We start from the raw sequence: 7,871 nt of genomic DNA on the forward strand, positions 1-7,871 counted from the left end.
CCACACCCATCCCAGCCCCAAATTCCAGTCAGGCCATTTCAACCCAGTTCATGATTCTCAGCCAGGAGGTGAGGGATGAGGCCGTTTCAGATTATCTCCCTGTCCCCCAAGGAGATTTATTCGTGATTCCACTCTCTAGGTGACTCAGAGGTAGGAGTCAAACAACTGATCTCATTAGAATCCTAATCCCTCTAAGAATCTTTTCTTCAGCCAAGCCTGGTAATGAGTTATTTTGTTACTGGTTCTTGCTGCTTTGGAGTCCACAGGGTGGTGGCCCTGCAGCATCCCCGTAGGATCTGTGGTCATGAAGATGAGTTTCAAAGCACGTGAAAGAGGCTTCCAGGGTTGGGGTGTGGGGCAGCAGAAAGAAAAGAGGCAATGCTAAGTCAAGCAAGTGAAAGAGTTTCCTCTTTCTAGAAAAGGGACTGAGACTAGTGGAGAGAAATGGAGGTGACACGTGACCCTGCTGGTGAGTAGACACAGTCCTCCACCCTCAGGATCAGAGAGAGCTAATGGGGGTAGAGGCATCTTGGTGGAGGGCCTTGGAGCCAATGTGAATGACCAAGGCACATGTTTAAGATGCCTGAAAGCCAGGGGTGGGAGAAGGGGTCAGGGAGATAAGGGAGATTTGGGTACAAAATCTAGCCTAAAGGGGGTGCCTCCGCTGAGGAAGGCCGGGAGATAACCAAAGGCCAGAAGCTCAGCCTGCAATGTGGTTGGGTGGCGAGGACATTGCAGGGTGGGAGGAAACGCCAGAAAGGTTATCCTCTGGGAGATTCCCGGGCCCTGCAAAACCCATCTCAACTACCTCACGCCAGCCTTGGAGAGCGGGTCTGAACGGGAAGTTTTATTCAGCAAAGTCCTTAGCAGTTTGGTGCAGCTAAAGGGCGACGGGCTGGGAATGAGAAGACTTGGGCTTGAGTGAGACCAGCTGTGAGACTTGGCGGGGGGTGGGGGGTTCATTTCACCTCCCTAAACCTTGAACTTTTTCCGCTGCTAAATGGGGATTGTGACGTCTGTTCTGTCTCTCTCAGAGTTTGGGGGTGAGGGGCTCAAGTTGGATAACACATATGAAAGGGCTTTGTAAATGGTGAAATGATGAACACACTTAAGGGGTTCTGACTATTTCTGTTCTTCTCTTCCTCAGTGGACAAAGTGGTCATAGTAATGACAGAGGGTGGATGGGCCTTCTTTGGTGATTCCCCACCATTAAAATTGCCAGGGTCGGGCTTCCCTGGTGGCGCAGTGGTTGAGAGTCCGCCTGCCGATGCAGGGGACACGCGTTCATGCCCCGGTCCGGGAAGATCCCACGTGCTGCGGAGCAGCTGGGCCCGTGAGCTATGGCCGCTGGGCCTGTGCGTCCGGAGCCTGTGCTCCGCAACGGGAGAGGCCACCGCAGTGAGAGGCCCGCGTACCACCACCAAAAAAAAAAAAAAAAATTGCCAGGGTCCATTGACATATATACACTACCAAACGTAAAATAGCTAGCTAGTGGGAAGCAGCCACGTAGCACAGGGAGATCAGCTCGGTGCTTTGTGACCCCCTAGAGGGGTGGCATAGGGAGGGTGGGAGGGAGAAGCAAGAGGGAGGAGATACGGGGCTATATGTTTATGTATAGCTGATTCACTTTGTTATACAGCAGAAACTAAGACAACATCGTAAAGCAATTATACTCCATTAAAGATGTTAAAAATAAACAAATAAAATATAATATTATTGAGATTTTTTTTTTTAATTGCCAGGGTCCTCATGCTATTTTCAGATACCATAGAACGTTCATTCTTTGCACCACCCTTTATGGCATAAATTCTCAGACATGAAAGAATTCTCTGGCATAAACACTCTCTTATTTCATGCAAGGAAAAAGAATCAAAGCGTTGGGGTGATTATGGTTCTGTCATCCTACTGACACCGTCTGAGACTTGGCCTCTGTAAAGCACAATGGTTGAAAGAAGAGTTGCTAGAGGCAGATTACCTGGATCTGAACCCTGGCTTCCCCATCTAGTAGCTGTGCGAACTTGGGCACGTTACTTAACTTTTCTGAGCCCTGATTCCTCATCTGCAAAATGGAGATAACAATAACATTGGCTTCATCGGATTGCTGTGAAGACTAAATGAGTACATGTATATAAACTTATCCCTAACTTAGATCAGTGCCTGGCTCATAGTAAGAGCTCAATGAGTGTGAGTGTCCGTGACGATGATGAAGCTATGTGATGCTGACGGTGGTGATGATGGAAAGGAAAATTACGGTGGCAGTGATGGTAGTGATGATGGTATGGTGGATTGTTTGGTTTCCGGGGAAGCTCTTCACACCTCCCCAAGCATAATCCTCCCCTTTACCCAGCATTTCTTCCCAGGAACCCAAACCACTTCACACATACACGCACACACACACAAACAATGTCTCATCAAAGCTAATATTTTAATTATAGACGACAGCCAGGGCATTGGATATGAACTTAAGAAGCACAGGTCCATCATCTTGGGGCCCCACTGACTCATTTCATGTCACCAGAAGAATCCCTCCATCACCGAACGACTCACATTCTCTCCCTGTCCTTACATGGGAAGAACTTGGTGGTGCAAGAATAAATGGCTTTATTTCGTTAGACAGCTTTGAACTTGTTGGATGAAAGCTGTTTAAGTACAAAGGAAGAGGTGAAGGTCTTTGGGCCAGGTGCTAAATTAAGACTGATCAAGATTGCTCTTTCTTATTGGGACCTACTCTTGGGTAAGTGCCTTAGGGATGCATCACCTGTACCCAGACACCTTTACTCTTGGGAAAAAGAGCAGAGGCACAGTGGAGGGGAAGGGAGGAAAGGGTAGACAGCCTCTGACCTTCCAGAGCTTTCTATGATGGAAGTCTTGATGGCTCTTAAGCAGATCGGTCCTGTCTACACAGACGGCGGCCAACAGGTAGGATTCTGGGCTTGAGAGCAGTTGGAGGTACAGCAACCAAGGCTTGGCTTAAGCTCTCTCCACCCCTGGGACCTGGGACTGTTGTCACTCCCGCATCAGGACGGGGTGGACCCAACAACCATCAGCTGGACTTTTTTGTGTGTGTGTGGTACGCGGGCCTCTCACTGTTGTGGCCTCTCCCGTTGCGGAGCACAGGCTCCAGACGCGCAGGCTCAGCGGCCGTGGCTCACGGGCCCAGCCGCTCTGCGGCATGTGGGATCTTCCCGGACCGGGGCACGAACCTGTGTCCCCTGCATCGGCAGGCAGACTCTCAACCACTGTGCCACCAGGGAAGCCCGCTAGTTCTTTTTAAAAGGGGAACTATATTCCTGGGAAAGAGTTTCAACATCTCAGAAAAAAAGTGTCTCTATTCTTAGAGATGTGAAAGTAGGGGAAAGGGGAAAATACTTAACCTGAAATAATAATAAACCTTGGTGCATGGAGAAAGCATAAAGAGCTCAGAGACGCCCGCTAGGCTTGGCAGTGAAACACTTGGCTCCAATTTCTACCTGTTGGTCGTGTGTCTGTGAGCACATCTTTCCATCCCCCTGGGCCTTAGACTCCTTGTCCATAAATGAGAGACACTGGACCAGCTCATCTGAAAGGCAGGCTAAGCAGAGAACAAGCCTTCTTGGGGAGAGTATTTGACAGGGGCCACCTAACCCACATCAGATTTGAAACATGGCCCTTTTATCTCTGAGCTGGGTCTTGGGAGAAACCTCCCTGCAGGAAAGGTCAGCTGGGCAAGCAATGGTGGTGGCTAAATCTGGACCTCCTCCCCCTCCTCCTCCTCCCCCTCGCCGTCCGCCTCCTCCCCCCTCTTCCTCTTCCCCCTCCTTCCGGGATGCCTGTGCCTGCATTCGGTGCTGCCTGAGATCCAGAGCTGGGAGAGAGGTGCCCGCAGGCACATTCACCAGGCTGTGTTGGCCTGCAGCTCAATCTCCAGCATGTTAACCATTCATCTCAGATCACTGATGTCTGACTGGTAGCTCTGAAGTTGCTCGGAGCTTGTGGCTACCTGCTGGTTAAGTTCTTCCATCCTGCAATGGGGGAGACAGGAGAAGGCTGGGGGTGGCTCTCAGGGATCCTGGGGAGGCCAGCCCCCTGCGAGAGGCCCACCCGCCTGGTGAAACATTCCTCCACGTCCCTGTGATTGTTCTCCACCAGGGCCCCGTAGGGACACCATATCTCTTCCAGAACCCTGTTCAGGTCCACGGGGGTTGTGGCGTCCACTTCAACGTTAAGGCGGTCCCCAAGCTGGCATCGGAGGGCATCGACTTCCTGAAAAGATACAAGAACACCAAGCAAGTGTGAAGTCGTGAGACCCTAGATCACCTCCCCCAGGAGGTGTGAAAAGATGGAGCAAAGGATGCTAAGGATCTCTGCCTTAGAGGGGCCCTGTGAGGACTGCAGCCACTCTGCAGCGTCCCGAGGGTCTTTCAGCTCCACCTGGACACCCCTGTGAGGGGAGAGGCTTACTATAGCTTTGGCAGAAGCCAGGAGCAACATCAGGGTTTGTTTGGTCCATTTGGACTAAAATGGGACAACTGTGCCCTGTCTCCCCGGCCACCCTCCCAGCCTGCGTTCATCCGGGAAGGAGAGCAGCAGTAGCCTGGCTTTACTTGGTTCAAGGCCCAAGTTAGAGCAGGCATCTCCCAGGCTTGGCTGCCGAGGAGAGAAAGCTGTTGCTGAGGCTGCTGATGGCAAGCGATAACGCCTCATTACTGGCCTCCTGGGGCAGTTCCCAGTTCTCTGATTTAGATGGGGTGAGTCAGGTGCCTTCGGGCGCTCATTGAGTATGTGGTAACATTGTTACTTTACACTTCAGCCTAAGGAAACCCAGCCAGGATTCAGAGGCACTTGTGCTTTCAAATCCCAAGTTGAGAGGTTGAGTGTCAACCCAGGGAAGGAGGTAAAATATACCAGAGCTCAGGTGAGCTTTACAGCATACCCGGTGCCCAGGGTGGAGGGGTTCCCCTCCAAGGACCTACAGGAGACGAAGAAAAATCAGAAAGCAGAGGGTCGACCTGTGGCTTTTGGATGAAGTGTATTTTATGCAAACAGGGAGAGGAAGGGAAACAAGGATGGGGAGAGAAAAGAAGAAGAAAACCACTGCAGTTCACCTCTCCCTTAGAAGAGCTGGAGCCCACCTCCCGCAGTCCAGCCTAGCAGAGACGGACGGGCCATTCCATGTTGGTTCTAGAAAACAACCGCCTCCAGCCCTAGTGGGCCACTCTACCCCTGGTATGCAGCTCTCATGAGAAAAACAAGTCACCACGAGCAGTTGGCAGTCACGCCGGTCCGGGAAATGCAGAAGGGAGGGTCGTTAGCATTTCCAAGCACCAACCAAAGGACAGGTGTTAAAGACCTGTGACTTCATTGAATTCTCACAGCAGCCTTGTTGACAGAGTTAGCCCCATTTTACAGATGAGAACATAAAGGAAAGGTTACAGAAAGGTTAAATAAATTGGGCAAAGTCACATATACAATCTGTGGCCAGCCTGGGAATTTCAGCCCATGACTACCCAACCCCAAATCCCACGTTCTTCTCACTGGGCTCCCCAGGACCACCTCAGTTGGACTTCAGGCCTCACCTCCTCGTGGTTCTTCTTGATACACACCAGCTCCTCTTTCAGGGGCTCCACGTGCATCTCCAGGTCGGCCTTGCCCAGGGTGAGCTCATCCAGCACCCTACACAGGCTACTGGTGTTGGCCTCCACCAGCTGCCACATGGCCAGCTCCATCTCGTACCTGTGCCAGGACAGGGTCAGCGACTGAGGGGTGAAACTGAGTGCCAACCCCAGGGAAGACCTTGAGCCACTGGCGCTTTTCCAACTGTCTATGAAACTAACAGAAAGCTGCCCCCAAGCATGTGCCAGGAGACAGGGCGCCTCCATCCCCTGGCCAGACTCACTTGGTCCTGAAGTCATCAGCAGCCAGCTTGGCATTGTCGACGTGCACCATCATCCTGGCATTCTCTGCCTTGGTGTACAGAACCTGGGGGCCACAGCACAGAGAAGGGGTCGGTCCAGGACAAGAAGAAGGAAAAAGAACTCAAGTCAGGAGAACCAGCAGTCCTGCAGCCATCCCTGCCGAAGCCTCTGGAACTCTGAGGGATATTCAGCGAACTGCAAGTCCTCAGAAAACGTGAGGTTTATTTTTCAGGCACCTGGGTCTTCATAAATCTGAATGCCCCATTTTGAATGCAATGAGCACCGCGGGAGGAAAAACTTTGTTAGACATGACAGTTAGAAGGGTCCTTAACAAGCCCTCAAGTTTACTGAAAACTCACCACGTACCAAGGGCTGGGCTAAGCACTTTACCTGTATTAACCCATGGAAACTTTTTGACATAAGGACCCTTATTATCCCCATTTTCCAGATGAGGAAACTGAGGCCCAGGGAGGGGACCTCCTAGAGTCACGCAATGAATCCATGACAGAACTGAGACTAGATCCCAGGCCTCTTTCCACGTGAAGGGCTCTGGCTGAGCACTCGAATTATGAGATAATCCTGTGCCCTAAGGACGTTTCTTTTCCCTGAACATAGCTTAAGAAATGAGTGAGATTCAAATCTGGAAGGCCAGCTCTTTGGGTCGCCTTCCCAGGGAGTCTGTTCACCGCTTGCCCTCACCTTCCGCTGGAGCTCCTCGATGGTCTTGAAATAAGACTGCTAGTCAGGACCCAAGGCAGGCGCTTGAGACTGGGCGGCGTCTCGAATGCAGCTCTCCAGCTGTGCATTGTCTCGTTCCAGCAGGCGCACCCTCTCCAGGTAGCTGACCAGGTGGTTGTTCAGGAACTGCACGGTCTCCTTCTCGTTGCCATGGAAGGAGCCCTCAAAGTACCGGCTGTAGGAACCCATGGAGCTGGAGATTCTGCCGGTCGGGCGGCAGCTGCTGGGCTGGCAGGAGCCGGCTAGGTGGGCCTTGGAGAGGCAGCTGGCTGGCCGGTAGGGGGTGGGCGCGCAGACAGAGGGCACGCACGTCCCAGGCTGGCAGACGTAACCCAGTCACAGCTCCAGCTGGCAGCTCGTGCTGCTGGAGCAGACAGAGGAGGACCGGGGGCAGCTCTTGATGGAGGCTGGGGAACAGTTAGACGTCGTGTCGGAGAGGCTGCAGCTACCTGAATTGCCAGTGTCTGCCAACCCCATTGTGTTCGGGTCTTTTTATACCCTTGGAGTCAGGGGGCTTATACTAGAAGATCAGCAGTCCCAGAGGAAGCTGCTAATTCATTTGTAATTTGGTTTCCAATAAGGAGTTCCTTTCCCCATGAAAGAGGCCAAGCTTGTCATTTGGCTAAGGCAGGACTCTGGGCTCCCGTCATTGATCACCGGGCGAGAGCTTCAGGGTACATCTTCAAAGGACCAGCTCCAGGCCCGGGCCCTCATTACTAGGGTGGGGCTGCCAGGCCTGGCCCTGTGCTGCCAGTGGCATGGCCCCCTGCGGCCCCACCTGCTCTGGCCCTGAGAGAGGCCACAGTTCTGTGGGGCAGTGACCCTTCCTTTTAATGAGATGAGATCATCCCCTGCGGGAAGAGGAGGCCTGGACCCTTAAGGAGGAAATGTGGGTGACAGAAGCTGCACCGATACTGGCAGTGGTGTAAATCCAGGGAGGAAAGAAAAAGAGCCTCTGAGTCTTATTAATGTGCATAATCTTCCTCCCAGGGGAAGAAAATAATATAAGGGAGGAGAGAACAAACTCAGCACAGCCTAAGAATCAGGGACCTCCTTTCAGCTGGATGCTACTGAGAAAGAGAGAGGTGAGGACCCCAATCTTGGGAAAGGAAGTCAATGTCGTGAACATCTCTGTGAGCAGATGCTCTATCTTGACCATCTCCGGATCCTCCCCTTCATTTCTCACTGCTCCACGTACAGAGAGTTCGATTATTGTTTGTTGAACAAGCTGGAACTGGC

General features: G+C 52.2%; 1 pseudogene; it reads right to left on the minus strand.

The window, feature by feature from the left end:
- Positions 1–2,162: 2,162 nt before the first annotated feature.
- Positions 2,163–7,109, minus strand: LOC131747064 (keratin, type I cuticular Ha2-like; annotated as a pseudogene).
- Positions 7,110–7,871: the final 762 nt, after the last annotated feature.

Source organism: Kogia breviceps, chromosome 19 (assembly GCF_026419965.1).
Source record: "Kogia breviceps isolate mKogBre1 chromosome 19, mKogBre1 haplotype 1, whole genome shotgun sequence".
NCBI lineage: Eukaryota > Metazoa > Chordata > Mammalia > Artiodactyla > Physeteridae > Kogia > Kogia breviceps.